The 22844-nt window shown below is 36.4% G+C and overlaps 1 long non-coding RNA gene across 1 annotated transcript in view; it reads right to left on the reverse strand.

Annotated features, from left to right (window-relative positions):
* Positions 1–850: 850 nt before the first annotated feature.
* LOC124087419 (uncharacterized) overlaps positions 851–22844 on the reverse strand; it is a 42604-nt gene continuing 20610 nt past the window's right edge. The window contains exons 2-4 of the long non-coding RNA XR_009226109.1: positions 19152–19260; positions 11050–12102; positions 851–1184 (exon numbers count right to left, since the gene is read on the reverse strand). This is a non-coding gene — a long non-coding RNA (uncharacterized LOC124087419). The remainder of the gene's footprint in view (positions 1185–11049; positions 12103–19151; positions 19261–22844) is intronic.

The raw sequence follows: 22844 nt of genomic DNA on the forward strand, positions 1-22844 counted from the left end.
GGAAGTATACCTCTTATTCTCTGTGGCTAATGCCACATTTTTAATACATAACACCTAAGAGTCACCATCAGATACATAAAAATTTTTATCTCTCCTTTCACTTTTATAGATGATCTTTACAATACAATTATTCGTGCTGAATTTTACTGCCTCAATGTTAGTATTAAGCAACTTATGTGCATATGCTTAAGAAAAAAACAATTGTTATAAAAGGATCTGATATCATTTTTATTGTCTAACCTTTGCTTTCATAAGGATTAAAGTTGTTTTAAGTTTGGGAAACGACAATAATAATAGTAATAATAATGAAACTGAGGCTGACTGTTATGAACACTGGAACAATTTACACTTAATTTTGGACAAATTTATCTGGAGGTCTGCAGTTATTAAGAATTTTTAAGTTATATGCATCTCTGAACATATCACAATGAATTCCACATTAATGGTTAACTATAATGCACCAATTAAAATAAAGAATTTTTTAAATAGTAAAAAAGGATAAAGTATGTTAAGTGTTAAATTTTTAAGCTTCCAATCACAGGAAAGTTTTGTCCTTTCTTTGTCTTTCTCATCTCATCTTTTTTTTTTTTTTCTTTTCGTTTTTTTTTTTTTTTCTTGTGGTGGGGGATTACAGAAGACTGAACTCAGGGTCACTGTACTACTGAACTGAGCCACATCCCCAGCCCTGTTTTACAGGGTCTTACTGAGTTGCTTAGCACCTTGCCATTTCCAAGGCTGGCTTTGAACTCAGGATTCTCTTGTCTCAGCCTCCTAAGCTGCTGGGATTACAGGTGAGCACCACTGCGTCCAGCATCATCTCATCTTAATAAAATAATATGTGCACACCTGACACTTTTTAGTTTACTTTTATTCCACTACATTACCAGAAATTGTAACAATGAAGATCAGAGGCTTTAGAGTCAGACTAACTGCTCCACCTTTGCATGATGTATTTAGACCTTGGAGAGATAATTTAACTCTAGGCCTCAGTTTCTTTATCTGTGGGATGGGAATATTAAATGTCCTTACTTTAAAGACTTGTTTGAGGATTCTTGAAATAGCATACTTTCCATGTTTCAGGAACTGGGTAGCTTCTCAGAGTTAAGAATCATTATTGCTGCTGCTGCTGCTGATAATGATGATGATGGTCTAACATCTGTAAGAGTTACTGTCTTCATTTTCCTCTGTGAGAAAAAAAAATAACAATACACAAAGGGTTGTAGAAAATGTTGAAGTTAGGTGAAGTGTATAAAGCATTTGGCATAGTAGCTGAACCAAGGAAGCCTTCAGTAAATGACAAGTGAATTTTTGGAAAGGAGTGAAAAATTCACTTTGGGAAGAAAATTTATTCTTCAAGCATCCAACTTGGTGTAGTTCATCATGTTTGGATCTAAAGACTTAGTTGATAGAAGATGGCATGAGTAAAGCCAAAGTTGAAAAATGATGCCCAGTTTGCTTCCTTAGTACTAGGATCACAACTCATTCCTTGTCTGATCTGAATTCATATCACTGAATATTAGTGAGAAACCTTAACAATAGTGGGTGGGGGTGGGCAGCCCAAGTTCACTACTACCCTTGAATAAAATACATAAAATAGAAATCAGCATTTGCATTACACCATTCCAAAGATGTGTCATGGAATCTGAAAGAGATATTGGAAGTATATTGTATTGGAAGTAGGGAGTTGGAGTATATTGTTATTCCTGACATTGTTATTTTTCTTCTAGAAACAGGATCAAAACTTTCTGGAGTCTGTATTTAAGGGTAAGCTGTGGCACCATTTAAATGAAGGATTCCTGAAGCTAGAAATCTCCCACCTGCACAAAGAGTCATGCACATCTGTGAAAGCTTACTCTACCTGAGAGGGGCCCAACAGTCAAGGTTCCTTGGGAACTTTACATTGAGCCAATAATTCAATTTTACCAGGGTCTTTAGGGGTTATACATATATTCCAAATAAATTTTTGAGGTTGAAAATAATAGTTGGGTGGTAAATTAACTTGTATATCGGAATTTATGTTTATAATCTTCTATAATTTGGATAAGTGTCCTTCAAAGACCTGTGTGCTAAAGACTTGCTTACTAGCTTGTGGTGCTCTTGAAAAGTGGTGGAAACTTTAAGAAGTGGAGCCTAATGGAAGGAAATTATGTAATGGGGGACATATTCTTGAAGACTATATTAGGATCCCAACCCTCTTTCTGCCTCCCCACACCCTCCTTCCTAGCTATCATGAGGTGTATAGGTCTTTTCCACCACACTCTCCCCATGATGAGCTGCCTCTTCAGAGCCCCTAAGTAACAGGGCAAAGTGACCATGGACTGAAATATCTGAAACCATGAGCCAAAACAAAATAAATTTTTCCTCTTTTTAAGATGATTATCTCAGATATTCTTTATAGCAGCAGGATATATATTATAACTAATATATAAACTCTATATTGGGAAAGGAAAAACAAATAACTTGGGTAATACACTAAGATTCTTGTCCTGGCTGATTCTTTTCTTTTCTTTTTAATATTTTTGTTTTAGTTGTTGGTGGACCTTTATTTTATTCATTTGTATGTGGTGCTGAGAATCAACCCAGTGCCTCATCCATGCTAGGCAAGAACTTCATCACTGAGTCACAACCCAGCCCTGATTCTTTGATTCTGTATTTTAAAAATCAAACCTTCATTAACTGATTAAATAGAAAAACAAGTTGATCAGATAGCTCCCTATTGCTTAAAATTTGGTGCATATGTGTTTCAACTGAATCAACACTGCCCAGTGATATTTAAAATCTCTAATGTCTTCAGTTCAGCTACAAAGCCAAAAGGAATTGGGTTTGCTCCATTCTTTCTAAACCTAACTATCTCATTCTGTAAGAGTAAATTGGATTATGTGAAAATTAAAATCTAAGCAAAACGAAGCAATTCCTCTACCCAGTCACCATTGAAGAACCACACAGCCAAGTGCTTGGCATTTGCCTGTCATCTGCTTATCTGGCCATAGGGAGCAGCCCAAATGACAGGCACACAGATGGATGCCTGGTATGATTAATGGTGTCTACCAGCCCTGGTGGTGAGGATGCAGGAAGTGGTGACAGATAGGGGCTAGGCCATTTTTGGTTTAGTGTACCTTCCAAGGCTTGAAGTAGAGAAGAATCAGAGAGAAATCCAGTCCCATTTTTTGCTAGAAAATCTGAACTTCTTCTTTTTTCTTTTTTGGAGAATCCCTTCCCAAGACCAAACCTTTAATAGGAAGCCAAACAGGCCTCCTAACTGGCCCATCAAAATTACATCTGCTCTATCTTCCCTTCCCTTCTCCTCTTCCTTTCTTCCCTTATTCTTTCCTCTCTCCCTTCTTTGTTCTTTATCTTCTTTTTTCCCCTTCTCCCAACACTGTCTCACCTTGATGATATCAGAATATAAACTGGACCACCAGAATGAACTCTCTGCAGAGTCCCTGAGGAGCAAACTAAAGTACATGATGCTAAGAAGGGCAAGAGCAGGCAGCAGGGAGACTTGTAAGAAACCCAACTCTGGGGCTGGGGATGTGGCTCAAGTGGTAGCGCGCTCCCCTGGCATGCACGGGGCCCTGAGTTCCATCCTCAGCACCACATAAAAATAAAGATGTTGTGTCCACCGAAAACTAACAAATAAATATTTAAAAAATTCTCTCTCTCTCTCTCTCTCTCTCTCTCTCTGAAAAAAAAAAAAAAGAAAGAAAGAAAAGAAACCCAACTCTTTGAATATGTCCCACCTCTTCCTAACCAAGGGTGTCATTTTTGAGTATGGTGCTATTATGCATCAGGGACAAGAGAGACCAAGATTTCATCATTAAATATGGGTCAAACATGAGATCATAGCTTCAGGATCAAATCCAAAGATGACCATTATTTCTTTTGTGGCTTCTTGCTTTGTTTTGGTGCTGGGGATGTAACCCAGTGTTTCACAGCTGCTAAGCACATGCTCCACTACTGAGCTACAACCCCACCCTGATGGCTTCTAAATTTTTAATTAATTTTGAATATGTAATAAATATATTTAAATGTTTTTTAATTAATTTGTTTCTAATAAGTAGTAGAAACATGCATAATGGAGAAAGAAATAAAAAACATTCTTTTCATCTTACCTCCTAGGAGCCCTTCCTACCCAAGTTTACCCTTTTTGGAAAATTAGTTAGGATTGGGGATACAGCTCAGTGGTAGAACATATACTTAGCATGTGCAAATTATATTGAGTTCAATCCTCAGTGCAGTAATAAATAAGTAATAATTTAAAAATTAATTAATATTTTCTGAGCAGTTTTAGGTTGATAGAATGTTTGAGAGGTAATTACAGAGAGTTCGCATGTATTCTCCTGCTAGTTTTCCCTCCAATGAACTCTTTGCACTGGTGTAATATACTTATTACAATTGATGGGCCAATATTGATACATTATTATTATTTAAAGTATATAGTTCACCTTAAGATTTTGACAAAGTCAGGCTGGGGATATGGCTCAAGTAGTAGCGCGTTCACCTGGCATGCGTAAGGCACTGGGTTCGATCCTCAGCATCACATAAAAATAAAATAAAGATACTGTGTCCACCTAAAGCTAAAAAATAAATATTAAAAAAAAAGTTTTTGACAAAGGTGCTGGGCCCAGTGACACACTCCTATAATCCCAGTGGCTCGGGTGGATGAGATAGGAGGATCGTGTGTGTGTTCAAAGCCAGCCACAGCAAAAGCGAGGTGCTAGGCAACTCAGTGAGACCCTGACTCTAAATAAACTACAAAATAAGCCTGGAGATATGGCTCAGTGGTTGAGTGCCCCTGAGTTCAATCCCTGGTACCCCAAAAAGAGAAATGAAAAGATTTTGACAAAGGTATGATGACAATTATCTCCTACTACACTATCATCATAGGGTATACTTCTACCTTGCTAAAAATCCTCTATGCTGTGCTCATTTATTTATCCTTCTATTCTTCAAAACAATGGAAAACACTATCTTTTTACCATTCTCGTAGTTTGAGAATGTCATAACTGGGATAGAAAACCTTTTTAGACTAGCTTCTTTCATTTAGCAATACGTGCTTAAAATTCTTTTTATTTGTGAATAATATTCCATTGTCTCAAAAGTATTACAGTTTGTTTATTCACTAACCCACTGAAGAACATCTTGGTTGCTTCCAAGTTTGGACAGTTATGAATAAAACTGCTGAAAACATCCACATACAGGTTTTTTTGTGGGCATAAGTTTTCACCTCATTCAACCAGAGACCATGATTGCTGGTCTACCAGAGTATGTTTAGTTGGTTTTTTGTTGGTTTTTTTTTTTTTTTTTTTAACTTCCAAACTGTCTTCCAACCCCTTTTTGTGGTTTTAATGAACATATTAGCACAATAGTTACTTAACAAAGATGGAGACACAGGCCGACCAATGGCTTCTGGTGAACAGCAAGGCAAGAGCAAAATGTAGAAAGTACCACCAAGTCACTTAAGAGGATAGATCTAATCAGGCCGCAGGGGTTCTTTCGTAGCCTTGCAATTTACTTGCTCTGTGACCTCTGGCAAATTACTCAACCTCTCCATGATTCAGTTTCCTCAACTACAGTTAAGTTTGGTAATACCCAGACACTAGAGTTCCAAGAATTAACTGAGATATCCCACACACATCTTGACAGAACTCTTGGTACAAGTAAGTTGTACATTTTTATATCTTATTGCACAAACTAGCATCTTTTCCCCCCAAATACCTATTACATTCTTTAGGGATGAATTGGTATTACAGTGCTTTCAGAAGTACCAAAGACAATGAGAATTTTATATACTGTGAAATCTATTGAGAAAAAATCCTATCAGCTAAAATAAAAGTAAAACAAAAGGAAAGAAACCTTACAAAGTAGAAATGCTTCCTTCTCCAACGTCTTGGTCCATGAAATAAAATTCCTCCCTCTGCATTCAAACCTGAGTTCTTATTAGTGTCTTGTTGGCTCAGAATCCTCTGGGGTAAGTCCTGAATTATGAAATACTCTCTCTCTGGCAGCCTGCCAAAGCCTGTTCCGCAAGCACCCAGGCTAACTGGCATCCTCACATGTGAGCAGACTCTTCACCCCAAGGGCCTGACGAATGCTCATGTTTTTTCCTTTTCTCAACTCCACAGGCAGGTGGGAGGAGGGCCATATTAAGCAATCCATGTGGTAATATTTGTAAAATTTCCTTGGGTAGTTCTTGCATGATAACATAATGATATATGCTGACAATGAAAAATAAATGCACTGTAGCTAAACTTCTTTGTATTGGGTTTATTTGGAAATGAATAAACAACAACAAAATTCTCTCCTGTGCATTCCTAATTAATAAGCTATGGCTCCCCACAACATCAACATATCAGTGGGGATGGAAACACTTGAGTATTTCTAACAGCTGATTTGCCTTTGTGATATCAGATAACGAGTTTTCTGTTTTAGCTGCATGCGCAGGGTTTAAGTGTCATGAGGTCAGAGCATATGGAATTTTTTTCAAACTAAGAGTAAACAATGAAACCTGATAACTTATTCAGGGCAAATGGCTGCAAGGCAGTCACTCACTAATATGAGTTGTACCCACATTAATAAAGCATGACACCAAAGGCATATTTAGATCAAAATATTTCTGAATAACTGGAAATCTAAAAATATGCAAGCTGGGGATGTAGATCAGTGGTAGAATGTTTGCCTAGCATGTGCAAGATTATGGTTTGATTCCTAGCACCACAAAAATATTTCAAAATTAAAAAAAAAAAGCTGAGTACAATAGTGTATGTCTGTAATCACCACAATGCGGGAGATTGAGGCAGAGAATTTCAAGTTTGAGCAACCTAATGAGACTCTATCTCAAAATAAAATGTAAAAAGAACTTGGGATGTATCTCAGTCATAAAGTGCCCTTGGGTTTGATTCCCAGCACCAGAATAATAATAATGATGATTTAAAATATTGCAGCAGAGATCATAATCCTGCTAGGAATTATAGACAAGGTGGGTTTAAATTTTGAACCAGAAGACATGTGGTTCTGCTGGAGTCCCCCAAACAGATGGCCAAAGCCAAGTTTTAGGATTGTTCAATCCATCACAGTACTGAAGGAAGGAGACTAGGTAGAGGGCAGAAAATCAAAAGTGGGCAGAGTCTTTCTTATATATGTTCTTCACAATATCCACAACAGTTTTTGATACAGCTTAGTAAAGAGTTGTGGGAAAAAAATGAAAGGAAGAACAAAGGAGACCAAGAGTTGATCCAAATAACTTCCCCACAAAATTTGCTTTGCATGTTTTAGGGCCTAAGGAAGTCTTTCTGCTTTTTTAGAACTTTTTGTGCTATAGTATCCAGCCTGGTGAATGTAATGATTAAAAGCACAGAATCCAAAACCAGACATTCAATTTAGAGTCCTGGGTCTGCCTCTTAACTCTATAACTCTTCCTAAGTGTAAAATAGAAATAATGATAAAAACATATCCCTTTGAAAGTTTATACAAAATAATAGTGCTTAGCACAGTCTCTTGTACACAGTGGCTACTCGGTCTAGGTCTTTATTGCATTATTCTTGTCATCATTGCTATTCTGAGTCGACTACTCCCTTAATGGAATATTTTTCTATCTGAAATTGGAAAGGGTTAATAGCAAGGTTCAGGAATAGACACTAGAGGTGGATATTTCAGCATCCTCGGATGATACCAGCTGTGCTGGGTCAGCCATTTAATTCAGTTCTGAGGAACTTCTCTGCAGGAGACTCAGTGGTGAGTTCTGGGGAGTGTGTAAGAATAGAGAGGATCACGGTGTTACCCAAGCCTGACAAGCACCTTCCCTGCACAGGAAGATTCCACAATCTAGTTAAAATTGCTACCACAGAAAGTGCCCTTCAAATTAAATATAGCTCAAAATAAAAATTGGCCTTTTTAATCTGAATTAACACACATATTATTTGAACCTTGTCCTTTTCAAAACATATATAATAGTTTTAATAAAAATAATTTTGGTTTAAATTTTTTTAAAATATTATCTGAAAGCTAGGTTTAAAATATGTCAAAGTGGAAGCACTTTTGTCCTATATGCACCTTGAATAAAAGACTGCTCCAAATGTGTGAGCTACATGTCTGACCCAAGGATGAGACATGTGTATTGTTTGTTCCTCTGCATCCAAAATATTTGTGAGCCACCATATAGACATGATTGAGACAAGACTATTTGATAACATACATCTGCTTTAATCTTTTTCTTCCTTCCTTCCTTTCTTCCTTCTTTCTTTCTTTTTTTGTTAATAAAAAAGTGTTACAGGGTTAGGGATGTAATGCAAAGATAGAATACTTACCTAGCATATGTGAGGTCCTGGACTTGATGCACACCACCACAAAACAAATTAAAAATTAGTGAAGTAAAAAAATTTGTGGTAGTCTGGGACTCCATTGACTTCCCCAACCAAGCTTCAGAATATATTCTTACATTTGCAAAAGAGAATCCATATCTTCAATGTGTCTCATCTAACCCTTTGCTTTTGATAGGCAAAACAAAATGACAAAACAGTAGCAGCTCAATTAAAATATATAAACCTATAAATAGATAAATGTACTAAATTGGGAAGTAGAATGGATTCAGAAAAATTTAGAGAGATTTGAGAGATGGGTGTGGTCCCAGACTGCTTTCTTTGGACAGTAAGGCAGAGATATGCCCAGTTCTGCAGAGTGCTTTTCCAGCGAATTTTCTTCCTTTTTTTCTTAAAGCCAAATGTCCTGTGGTCTGCTTTCAGCCTTGAAGATATAGTGGAGAATAAGTGGGAGTATCGAGGCTTTTATTTCCAAGTACAATATGAGCCATGCAATTATCTTTCTGCACCAATAGGATAGAGACAGTGCGACTATCACCCCCACCTTTAATGTCTTCTCCTTGTTAACAGTGGCTGTCCCACTGAGTGGGAAATCCAAAATTTTTAAAATATTTATAACTTTCATGGATTTGACTGTGAAAAAAAGAAAGTTTGTATGGAGAGCTAGTTCTAAAGGAATTAAGTACCCAAAAAAGTATTTTGAGTGGTATCTCTAAATTAATACTCAAATGCTGAGAACAGGACCCTTAAAGAGAAATCTCTCTGCACCGATGGGATGAGCATCTTTGCCAGTTCACAAACACAGTACCCTCCCTGGCACCCAGCTAGCCTCCCTGGATTGCCTATGTCATGAATTCAGGTCCCTAACTAGGAAAGAGGAGACAGGATGCACATATTTCATATATTCTTGGAATTCTAGCATCCTTTTCTTTAATGTTCTAAAGCTACTTCAAAAGATAACAATGCCAACTCTACCTAATTCTTAGATTTAATAAAAAATAATGCATTTGTGCCAAACAGCTTTTTTTTTGTCTTGTTTTTCTTTTCTTCTTGCAGTTTTAGGGATAGAACCCAGAGCCTTGCACATGCTAGACAAGTACTGTACCATTGAGCTACACCACTAGCCTATCCAAAGTACTAAGTATTCTCATTAGTTTTGTTTTTAAAGAAAAAAAATGGATATGAATACTCCAAGCCATGATGACCATGCAAGAGGAATTTCTCCCTAGATGATTGTCTCTAGCACTACTGGGCTTCTTTCAGCTCCTCCACTATGAGCTCCTTGTGCTTTGGGAATGACTTTTCTTCTCCTAATTCCCCTGGCCCACTCATAAGCATCCTTTATGTATTAGTTTCAATAGCATCTCTCCTTCTCAAATAGGATGAGTCCTCCCACTCTGGGCTCCCATGCTCCTCTAGGATGACTCCTAGTGCAATTGCTTTTCATCTGCCTGACCCTGCTCTGAGTTTAAGGCCAGGTTTGCCTTTGTCACTGCATCTGGTGCCTAGCACGAAACACACATATAGTAGGTGCTTAGTGATCTTTGATGAAAGTAGAAGAGAAGGTAGAGAGGAATGGAGAGAAGAAGGCAGAAAGTAAAATGAAAAGGAAGGGCAGGAAGAAGGAAGTAAGGGCAGAAAAAGAGATCACTGCAGAGTCATGGCCTCTTTGTCACACCCCTGCTCATGGCCACACTCTTCCTCTCCTTTCTTCCTTCACCATTTTTCTTCTCTTTACAGAAACTCCAAAATTAAAATAATATTAAAACCACCCTTGCCTCAGTATATACTTTCAATTTGATCTGCTTTTTCTTTTCTTTCCTTTTTTAAAAATTTTTGGTTTGCTTGTTTGTTGTTTGGTATGTGTGTGTATGTGTATGTTGTGTGTGTGTGTGTGATTCTTCACCCTCACTCCACAAATTCAAATATATTTCAAAGCCTAATTTACTCAACAAGCATGAAATACTAGGTCTCTCTCATACATATCTCAATAAACAAATTTGTTTTATTAAAATTCAATTTTTATTTGTTTGGAATCTTATAAGTGGTGTTTGTAAGCCATCAAACAAGATCATCTTGATACTGACATTGTAAAACCAATAAAAGGAAGACAATAAAAATGAAAGTATTTGGGAGTAAAGCAAGAAAAGACACATTTGGGGAAAATCTAAAGAAAATGTTGTCTTTGGATAGCTACATATTTTATTTTTATTTTTGTTTGATTAATAACTAATGGTTGATTTAATAAAATTAATGTCTAATCTGCTTAATATTTAAAAAGAGAGCTTTATTCCCCTCCCCCACGGAATGTAGAAATCAGAACAAAGACATGCCCAAGCTCCTGTAGGGCTTTTTGTTATTGAATAAAACTATCCTAAGCAGGGGTTGGAAATGTAGTTCAGTGATAGCCTGACCATCAGGCATGTACTAAGTCCTGAGATTGATCCCCAGCAACACACACACACACACACACACATAAATAAATAAATAAATAAATAAATAAATTATAAGGTATATAATACTGTAAGAGGGTGATATTGCACTGAATATGAAGAAGAACTAGATTAAAAATCTTTCAAAGGAAATTTTTACAGTATTCAGTGAATTTCCCTTTTTCTGCACAGAGAAATCAAAAGGATAAAAAAAAATAAGAGAAAGCTGAGTACAATATAGTGTTATGGGGAGAATATATGGTCATTTAGATTACTGTTTTCATCTTTCACTTTCTCACCTTAAGAAAATTTAGTGCAGGGATGGCTGAGTTCCAGAGTAGGGAAAGAAGTGAGTCCCATCTAGATTTGTTCATGACGGGATATTTCAAAAGTTAAAATTACTAACTCAAGTCTGGAAAATAAGAGAGATTTACTTAGGCATTAAAGATAGGTACTAGGCAGTAAAACTGATAGATCCTTATTCCATTGTCCTATAAGAGGCTGGACCACTCAGAGAAGTTAATTCTAAGGAAATTTAGAGCAAGTTATAGGAAATACTTCTTCACCTGCTAGAATTCATGCTGAGGAATTTGCTGCCACAAGCAGTCATAAAATCAATCACTGAGTTGGATTTTTCCAAGGGGCAGGATAATGTATGACCCACTCTTCTGACTAGCTGGGGAGGAGAGAGGCAATCAATTCACCTGCTTCTAGGAGATCACCATTGATTACAAGTGGGGTCAGCAAAAGGATGTCCCCCACACTTGATCAGGACAATTAAAAAGTGTTTGCCCATGCTCATAGGTCCAGCAAGGACAGTGAAAATAGGCTATAGAGATAAAATGACTTGATCCAATATAAAAAAAATTTTGTTTGATAGGAACAAAAAATTAAAAACACAAAATGTCAATTCCAGGAACAAATGTATGATACACTTTAAATACTTTTATAGGAATAAAATTTCCCTTTCAATATGAATACAACACAATGTTTTTCAATTTTAATCTAATTCTCTAATCAGTATTCTTGGAGTATGTCTGACAAATTTGAAAACAGATAACATGCATGGCAGCTTTTTTTTTCTAAAGGAGAGTATAGTTGAAAAATTGTGAGTGCACTGCAAACATTAATAAAGCAGTGTTAAGTTTGAGGTTGTCATGTTGAATGTCAGTAGCGAAGTCCTTTGATACAGTTGTCACAGTTTAAATTATTTTTAAGCTATCGTCTTCCCCCACCTCTTTAACTTTTCTTTCTTTCTTGAAAATGTGATGTAGTTTCCAAGACTTCACTTTATGCTACTTCAGATACATCAAAAGCAATATTGCATCTTTGGCACTCTAATTTATGAGCTTCTGAAAGAGAGACCAAAAAAAAAAAAAAACAGCATGTCAGACATGGTTAGAGCCTGCGTTTTTATTTGGGGACAAAAGAGTGTCACATGATTTATTAAAAAGAAAATACTTTAAAAATTATAAGACAATATAAAATCCCAAGTAAATCATGATAAAACCTTGTCTTCAAATTAAAAAAAAAAAAACTATACCTTCCTAAAAATGTAAAGAAAATGCATTGTCATCACCTCTGGAGAAACAAGAAATATTACTAACTTTAAGAGACAATAACCTAATTTCATTATCCATGCTAAGAGAAAGTAAAAATATAAGATGTCTAAAAGTTCCTTCATGGAAAATCACCATAATTTACAATAGTCATTGTAACTTTGGAGCTTAACAACAACTTTATTTTTACAAGTATGTTTTATTTAAACATTGCCCTGACCTTCCCCCCAAAAAATAAGTACATAAGTTGATGCCTTAAATCTGACGTCAGGGGTCTTCTAGAGTTGACAGGGTACTGTGTCGAAAGCTCTGCAAGGCTTTGCACAATCAGCTCATACCTGCTACAAACTGCCGTGGACGTGCAACCTCTGGAGCCAATCCTAGCTCTGTCTCTCATCAGCCAGGTTTCCCTGGGGAACTCATATCACTTCTTGTAAAGCAAGTTGCCAGTGTATTGCAAATATCAGTAAGACAGTGTTAATTTTGAGGTTATCTCGTTGAATGTCAGTAATAAAGTCCTTTGATAAAGTCATCACAATTTAAATTTGGACTTTTAAAATCTATTATTTTATTGCCTAGATATGATGGCTTTAAGTTTAAATCAACATAAAGTTACTTTAAAAACAATGACAACACTGTGCCGTAATATCATTAGTGCTCAGTCATTGCACCCCCCCACACCTTCAGTCTCCAGAAAGCCTGGATGTTTCTGAGTGCACCTCTCCCTGGGAAGACAGAGGGACAGTGGAAGTCACTTCTGCTTTCACAGATTTGAGGGTAGGATTGTTACACGCATGTGCTCCTTATTCTGGCCCCTACCTTTGTTGTATCCCTCTCTGATGGGATTTCTCCCTGAACTCTGCACTCCACAAAGTCAGCTAAGCACGCTCCCTGCTGCAAATCTTCCATTTCTTCTTCCTTAGACTCAAATGATTGCCTCCTCCCTTCTCCCCACCAAACCCTAACTTGTCTAAACTCACATTGATGGGTTGGTCCTTGGCTTACATGTTGCCATCTCTGAGAAGAACTATCAAAGTCTGAGTTCCTTGCTCCTTGTATGTAGCCCCACTATACTTTCACCACCATTTTTCATTGTTTATTTGCCTATACACACCATTAGACTTCAAGCTCTGCATGGCAAGAATTTGGTCTTGTTCTTTCAAAGAACTCCATTTCTGATAGACTCACTTTTCAATGGTTCTGAATAGATTAAAAAAAAAAATTATCTAGAAAAGGCTGTTCCTGCTCAAGGCCTTTGGTTTTCATTTTCCACTACTCTACAAAACCACCTTCTAATCAGAGTTTGCCCAAATGAAACTGATATTCCCCATTGTATTCAAAGCCAGTGTTCCAGAAGAACTTGTGTTGGAGTGGTGGGGAAGTAACTGGGTGATCTTTCATGAAACTAATACTGGGAAAATCTAGAATGCAGTATAAATTGGGGAAAGTTGGGGGAAAAAATGGAGACATAATTTCCTTGGGTTTATTTAGCCTATAATGGAAGATTCAGATGAGTTATGTTATTTTTTACATGTCTAAATTTAATTGTTAAATCCAATTGCAGTTTACACATATCTCAGAATAGCAAAATTGTCTTAAACTTACAATCATGTCAGTACATATGGCACATATACTTGGTTTGGTGGTGGATGGTCAGAATTAGGGCAGGGGTGGCTACAAGGCAATTGGAAAGCCAGTATAGTATAGTGAGTTAAACAGAATATTGAAGCAATTTGCCCTCCCATTTTACCTGAAAGATTATAGTTAGTAGAAGCAAAAACATGTTATAATGCGTACGAATGATTCAGTTCTTTGTTTCTCTTTGGAAATGCAGGTGGAATCTGCATTTTGAGATATCTGATGACAACAATAACAATAACTGGCATATTTAAGCAAGAGCAAGATTCAGAGCCCCTGCTAAGGACTGTCCAGGCATTGTTTCATTAAATCATTACAAGAACCCTAAGAGGTGTGGAATTATTTAACAAGACAGAAGAGTAATACTTGAGGCTAAGTGATTAAGAAATTTGCCCAGGGTCACACAACTAACAATCAGCAGAGCTAGGCTTCAAGCCTTTGGTCATTCAATTCCAGAGTTTTTCCTGTTAGCTTCTAGCTAACACTGCTGCCCTTGCCCAAACTCAGATAATGAGATGTAGTGAGAGAAACCTGAGGTCTAGATCTGAAGCGTGGCATTAATTACTGCTCACATCAGCTTGAGCAGGTCACCCCATCTCTCCAGTTATCTATTTCATCATCTGTGATATGAGAATAATAATATTATTATATGCCCTTCCTGCCTTAAGAAAGTTAGGAAACAGGAAAGTACTACACAATTATCAGCTGATAAAGTTTATTTAAAAACAATATAGTTGTGAAATTGCTTGAATTTAGTTGTTATTTAGGGAGTATTTTATGTGTGACAGTTGAAAATTAGTTCTATTCAACCCAAATAACATAGATAGATGTACATGATGCTTTGCCCACATAAACAAATGGGTGTGGCTTGAAGGAGAAAGTGACTGTCCCATAACCATGCATTCCAACCTTGAGGAAACAATAATTGGCACCTACAGAAAAATAAGACATGAAGAGAAAGTCTTCATTCTGAACACACTTGTGCTTATACCATCGCTGCTTACAGAGTAGGAAAATTTGAGTAATAGGGATTTCCTGGGAACTAAAAAGTGGTTTTCTCTTGGGTTGCAGTGATGCATGCCTATAATCCCAGCAACTCTAGAGGCTGAGACAGAAGGATCACGAGTGCAAAGCCAGCCTCAGCAACTTAACAAGACCCTGTCTCAAAATAAAACAAACAAAAAAAGGGTGAGAATGTGACTCAGTGGTTAAGTGCCCCTGAGTTCAATTCCCAATACCCCCTCCCAAAAAAAGTGGTTTTCTCTGAAGAGTAGGCCAGAATCTCCATATTTACTTAGAGAGGACTGATCACTTACATGATTACAAAATTTTGTTTTACAGCCTATATACCCCCTCCTAAAATATTTTTCCATTAAGAATGAAGATGCAAAAGGTATTATCAACTTCCATTGCATGTACACGTCTATGGAAAATGTAATATTAAACAGAATATAATTTGAACAAATTAGAATCATCAAATTTTTCCACCTAACCTTAGCGCTGTGGCCTCCTCAATTTTAGTGAAAAATAACATCATTGACTAAAATACTTTACTTTTTCTCCTACATTTGTTTTGTTCCTGAGCATAGAGTCAAATACTAGAAAACATGCATAAAATTTTTCTCTGCCAAATATTCATTCCCCTTTGGAATAATGCCTTAATTTTCCTTTAGGACATCATCCTCTTTTTTGATTCTCAGTCTTTAAGGTTTAAATGGGGCTAATTAAACTCATTGTCTGCAGTAGTTTGCAAGTGACTTAAGCCTGGCCAATAGAAATGACTGTAGTTTTTTTTCAGGTTTGGACATGTCACCCAAAGAAGACCTGTGGACATCCATCCTGGCCTGTTTGGTGCAATTATAGGAAAAAAAAAAAAAAAACTTAACAAGTAAGATACGACTTTTGGTATCTTTGCTGCCACTTTGAAGAGAATTTATTTGAGAATAAAGCCAAAGGAAAGGAGAGCCACTAAATAAAACAATAGTTTCCTAGTGGTTTCTTTGGCACACCTCTCTATCTTCCCCTGATTCTTTCCATTATGTTAGTTAGCACATCCTCTTTTTGTTATACCAGTCCCTTGTGAGCTTCTGTCAAGTTTAAACTGAAGTCAAGCTTACTAACCCAAAGAAATTTAGTTGTGCAAAGTTTCTATGGATCACATTATGAATCTGTCAGGACCCCTGCAGCCTTTGGGGAATAGGAAGTAGAAAGAAAATCTAAGAAGTCAAATTTACTCCTTTTCATTTTCCTTCTCTGTTATCCAAGAAATGTTAAGTATTAGTAACAGCAAATATACATGGAGTGACTATAATCTGACAAGCACTATTCTAATCCCACTTTGTTGGTAAAAAAATTATTAATACCTCTTACCAGGAGGACACCAATAGGACAGAATTTTTTGTAGTGTTTCAAAAGATATCCCAACACAGAAAGATAAAAGTTAAGCCTCAATGGAATATCTTCCAAATGTCAACATGTATTATAGTTTTATCAGCATAACAATCTAGAAAAATCTGAGTACAGTGACTCACATTTGTAGTCCCACCAATTCAGGAGGATTGCAAGTTCTAAGCCAGCCTCAGCAATGCAGCAAGACCCTCAGCAACTTAGCAAGACCCTGTCTCAAAATTAAAAATAAAAAAGAACTGGGGATGTATGTGGCTCAGTGGTAAAGTGCCATTGTGTTCAGTCCTCAATACAAAAAAAAAAAAATTAAGAGCATTCTAAATTAGGACTCAAATTATGCTCCTTATCCTACCACTGAAATCTGTTGAAGCTTGAAGAAAGCCACCAAATTATTCCTTTCCCATAGGAAATCTGTAATCCCAGGAAAGAGAAAGGAAAAAATAATTGGTTTTTGCTCTGACATTAGGGTTGAAAATCAAGTTTGAATTATAATCCCAGTGTCATCCTTAACTGACTTTTTGAGTATGGGTACTGCATAACCCTGTGTGTCCATAAAGTTATCAGTGAAAGCAAATCTGCTTATTTTACCTAAATTATGCATGGAGCAAATGAGAAATATATTTGAAAAAGCCTTGAGAAGTTCAAGGTTCTAGGTATATGCAAAATATTGTTATTACTACAATTACTAGTAGTAGCAGTAGTAGTAGAAGTAGTAGTAGTAATAGTAACTGTCAAAAATTCATATTTGTCCGATTAAGAGAGAAGACTTCCCTCTTCATTATATCAGAGGAAATCACACAACCTGAAAATCACAATAGGGTCATAATTCCCAATTTATGCTTAATGCCTTATTCTATATGTTTTCAACTCTCATATAGGAAAGAGCAACAATAGAAATAATTCTGGTATCAAAAGAGCTGGTTCTAGACCTGACTCTGCCACTAGCTTACTTTGTGACCTAGGATACCAACTTCCTTTAGCCTTCAGTTTTCTTATCTACAAAATGAAGGGATTAAATTATGTAATGTGGTGGCCATCACTGGTGCTCACCTATACCTGGCTGCCCTCTTCTAGGCACACACAAGACTATCTCAGATCACTCATATTTATTCTTGAACAGGTAACTAATTCTAGTCATACGGATATAAACAGCAAAGATCTGTGTTACTTCTGGATATTTCTTTGCCCAGTGGATATTCTCCAATGTTCTCTTGCATTGTTGGAGCCACAGAGGACACTGCTAATATGAGATAGTCCATATTATTATTTATCATAGAGTCTCTTTCTTCTTGGGGCCTTGAGTGGGTATGTAAAACAGAATGTTCCAATAATCCACAGTTGGTATGTAGTGGGAATGAGAAATGAGCCATTGTTGTGGTAATCCTCAAATATATTAGTGCTATTTTTTTCATAGCAATATAACCTGGCTATTCTAATTAATACAGTTAATTTGGGGGGAGATTTGTGAGTACCAAGGGTTAAAGCCAGAGGTACTTAACCACAGAGCCACATTTTCAGTCCTTTTTCTTTTTTCTTTTGAGACAGTGTCTCATTAAGTTGTTTAGTTCCTTGCTAAGTTGCTAAGGCTCTCTTTGAACTTGTGATCCTCCTGCCTCAGCCTCTTGAGCCGCTGAAATTGCAGGTGTTCATCATCATGCCCAGTTAATACAGGTAATTTCTGTAATTATTCTCAACTTTAACATACTACAATTGCCATATATATATATATATATATATATATATATATATATATATATTCTATACTTAAAAATAGATTTAGAGCAAAAAGATGCTATAAAACCTGTAGATCTGCTAGAAAAATTTTCTTTATATCATATAGGGAAAGATGGGCTAAGGAGAGGCCCTATGGAGTTTCCCTACTCCCAAGAGAGGACATTCTATAAAATCTCTTTGAACATAAGTTTTAATTCCTCCAATTAAGACCTTAAAAAATTAATATAAAGGAGTAATTTATCTTACCAGAAAAATAGATATCAAACTAGAAAGACACATGTGCTAAATAAACATGTACAAAACAGAAATGTCAATTTAATAGAATTAGATATTGCATTTAATTTATTAGTTGTGTTCACTTGAAGATGTGGCCCAGATGGCTTGCATAATAAGCATGTTTTAATTAATTTAATAAATAACATCATATTTCATCATATCTTTATTCTCATAACCAAGGAGTATAAGGTTAATTTTATATAGTTGCATTTTTGGACCAGAAAACCCGTTCAAGGAAAATATCAAATGAATGAGAATCAGAATAATAGTTATTCATAGTCAAGGAGAAAACCAAATTGGAATAATATTTTGTGTACTATATCAAAGTCTTACTTGCATTTTATTGACATCCACATAAGTCCTTGACTTCTATATAAAAATTTAATGGGACCACATAAAAATAAATTCATATGCTTGGCAAATTTCTAATGCTTTTTTGGGGAAGTGGGTATTGGATATTGGACCCAGGGGCACTCTACCACTGAGCTATATCCCTGGCCTTTTTTATTTTATTTTATTTTTTTTTTTATTTTGAGACAGGGTCTCACTAAGTTGCTTAGGTCCTAAGTTGCCGAGACTGGCTTCAAACTTGTGATCCTCCTGCCTCAGCCTCCAAAGTCACTGGAATTACAGGTATGCAACACCATGCCTGACCCAAATCCAACTTCAGCCATACTGCACATCACTGAGAGAGTGAGTGAGCTACACTTCTCCCAAATTGTTCCTGTGACTGTTGAGTACCTTGAGTTACTCATACACCTTAGGTCAATGATAGATCTTGTGCTCACCTTTGATGATCTTCAGTATGTCAACAACAGCAGTGACTTCTGTCTTCTTATTTATACTTTATCTTTCTTGGTCAGCTGCATATATCTAGCCCAGTATCTGGGTTTTCTCCTTTATGGACAGAGAGTTTTGCAGTGAGATTCAATAGATACTTTGTAAAAGCTTGGCAGATGCTCAATTGGGCTCACAAATATTTCATAGTTGAAGAGAATGAGTGGTTCACTGACAAATAGCAACAGCAATAAGTGTTTATTGAATGACTGAACTTTTAATAATTAAAGAGATCTGTACCATAAAACTCTTCTGTGACACTGCTTTAAAAGAGACTACATGAATAGAGAAAGGTATAGAAGGATATAAATCAAACTTTCCATTTGTGCATCTTAATTCATGGGTTCAACAAATAGTTATTGAGTGCCTTCTGTAGTCAATACTGAACACTATATTAGTTCCTTCAAAGAGTTGTACTAGCAATCTATTGCTGTATAACAAAATATCCAAAAAATGGCACATTAAAACAAGAAACATTTATTATGTCACAATTTCTGAAGGTCAGATATGTGAAAATGACTTTTCTAGATGGCTTCATTTATGGTCTTTCATGAGGTTGTAGAAAGATGTTGGATGGAGCTAAAGTCATCTTTAGGCTGAGGGGCCTGGCACCCAGCTCACTGATACAGTCAGCAGGCCTCCCTCATCTCCTCGCTGGCCCTACAGAGACTTCAGGTCCTGGCCACATGGACCTTCTTGTAAACTTCCCAGAGTTTGTGATCCAAGTGAGAGAAGCCCAAAAGCATGTTCCAAAGCCAGAGGACACAAGTATCACATGTGTCCTTTTACTTCAAAGTATCATGGTGTCACCTCCAGGAATCTGACTTCACTTCTTGAAGAGAGGAGTATTAGAGAATTCATGAATATTGTTTAAAAAATATGAAGGAGGATGATTAGAAAGAAAAGTGGTTAAATTTTACTTCATATACATTTTGATATTCTGACTTATTACTATTGATACCTGTTACTCTGTAACTTAATTTTCTATTAATAGACAATATACAAATGGTCATTTGCTGGGAATAGGAAGAGAGAGACAGGGACTTGAATCAGGGGCAATCCTCTGCCTTTCTCAGCCTCTTCATAAGACACTAAGAAAGCATTAATTTTCCATGAAGATATTTGGTATCTTTAGATAATAACAAATATTTTCGGTCACATATCAAGGTATTGCATAGGCAAAAAATTCTAGTCAGGCTGGGTACCTTGTATCTCAAAGAAGGTGAAGGAAACTTGAGATGACACAGAACTTTAAGATCATGAGGGAACTTAGAAACTGCCACATAAATGTGTTTCCCAATGAATCATAATGTTCCAATTTATTTAACTTTTAATGGTCTGACTGTATTTTTGACCTATTGAACTGTTTCGCAGATTCAAATTTTCACCATTGTCCTTCACATCATATAATAAATTCTCAAGCAGAATTTCCATCTGTCAGTTTAGAGAATGCAGCATCTCATCTCTGCATTGAAATCAAGTTCCCCTCACCTTTCAACAGCCCAAGTACCACTTCATCATCAGCAATGTGGAAAGCCACAAATCAATTAAACTTACCTTGCATTTATGAGTGCCCATGAATTGCACTTACAATGGTTTTACAAAAAGGGATGGCAGTGCAGGGTTCTCAACAAAGACATGCAAGTCAGGTAATAGCACATTTGGGGTCAGTGACACTTTTCCTCTTTGTCCTGTCTGTGACTTATGCAGAGTTCTTCATTTCCCACCCCCCTCAGGCTCACTGCCACATCAACATCTCAATATTCCTTGTTGCTTTATTTGAATCTAAGAAGAAAACCACATGCAGGTTTCTGAAGAGCTGCATGTGGCTAAGACAGCCTCAGGTTGGAATGCAGCCCTGTAATCCCCTCACAGGGGTGGAGAGGGAACAACTCCAGAGAGGGTTCCAAATGCACACCAATGCCCCTTCAAGCTAAATTTTGCATTTCGTTTTCTGCTTTAAAATCTCTATTGGCTGCACATCTGAGAAGGCTTAAGAACATAATTTATTCCATATAAGGTTTCCAGTAATTTATGCTCACTAAATTGGCAACATAGGAAGAATTTTTTCATTGACTACCATGGAAGATTATTAAAGGCCATCTTGCACCAGTAAAGACTGCTCAAGCAGTCCTACTATATATCTGAGGAAATTTCCAAGCATCCTAAATTTTAAAAGAAAACAATGTTCATCTTTTGAATTTGTACATTAATAATGTTAGTTTTTAGATAATACAAAATCTTTCTCTAGAGAATCTAGCTCAGGGATAGACTTCATCTTTTTTTTTTTTTTTTTAGTCCCTCTTCCCAAACTAGGTAAATACAGGAAAATCTTATTTCTATAATTCACTTTACTTCTGTATTTTTTTTCCAATTTCAGGTTTATGCCAAGATAACAGCTCACTGCCCTGAAATGCTTGCTTTCTTGACAGGTAAATATTAACTATTTGTTTTCAGCTTTAGCTTTCTCAGCAAGAGACAGAATTAGAACCAACTCCTTCATTGTTTTTTCTTTGGATGTAAAACAGACAGGATCTATATGCACAAGGCCAAACCTATGGTTACAAAGTAGAAACTGTGTTCCATTATTTAGATAGAAAGTCTGATATTTATATCTAGATATTTATAGTTTCTATTCAATTATTAATGATTTTTTTCATTTTCTTTCCAGTTTGTTTTTGCATCCAGTAAATGTAATCATGTATTGAAGCATATTATTTGTAATTATTTCATAATGAAGTCATAGATCTTCCTTCCTTATTATTTCTTAAGAATGTTTGTGCTGAAAATACTAATCTGATACATTTGTTATGATAACTATTTATATTTCTAGGTTTAGCCATTTGTGTATGAACATAATTTCCTGAGGTGGTAGAGGGAATTATATTGGCTTCTGTATTCATCAACTTTTTGTCACTATAATAAATGCCTGAGATATTCAATTTGTAACAAGAAAAGTTTTATTTTGGCTAACAATTTTGGAGTTCATAATCAGTTGGCCCTGTTGCTTTGGGCCTGGATTGAAGCAGCACATCATGGCAGGAGTGTATGGTAGAGCCAAACCTCATGGTAGGAAAATAAAAGAGAACCAGAAGGGACCTGAGGGTTGATGTTCCCCTTGAGGGGACACCCTGAATTACCTAAAGACTAAGTCCTACCTCTTAAATTTTCCACTACCTCCCAGTAGAGCCACCCCTGGGGGCCAATCCAGGAGTAGCTAAAATGTAAGGTATAATTTCAGAGAGAGCTGATCATGTTTTTATTTCATTTAGTCCTGTAATACCTGGGCATTTGGGAGACATTCAAGATACAAACTATAGCAAGTTTACCTCAGACTCACTAAAGTTGGTCTACATTTTTATAGTCGGCATAGGGTCAGCAGAATGCCAAAGACTTGGCAATTGACTTAACTCTAGATTTTCTATCTTTTTCATTTATGTCACCCAATATCATGTGAATCTCTTGTAATGGGCTCTCTGGAATCACATTATAGTATTGATAAAAGAATTTGATTATGTCCTTATCAATGGAGGCTTACAGTCTTCGAAAAATATTCCTGTCTTTGAGTCATGTGCTGATGACTGGATATTTGACCAGTAATTCAACTGCCTGGATTCCAAGACATAGGCTGGTGTTTCCAAGAT

Source organism: Marmota monax, unplaced genomic scaffold, assembly GCF_021218885.2.
Source record: "Marmota monax isolate L192 unplaced genomic scaffold, Marmota_monax_Labrador192_F-V1.1 WCK01_AAM20220418_F8-fsc00005, whole genome shotgun sequence".
Lineage (NCBI taxonomy): Eukaryota > Metazoa > Chordata > Mammalia > Rodentia > Sciuridae > Marmota > Marmota monax.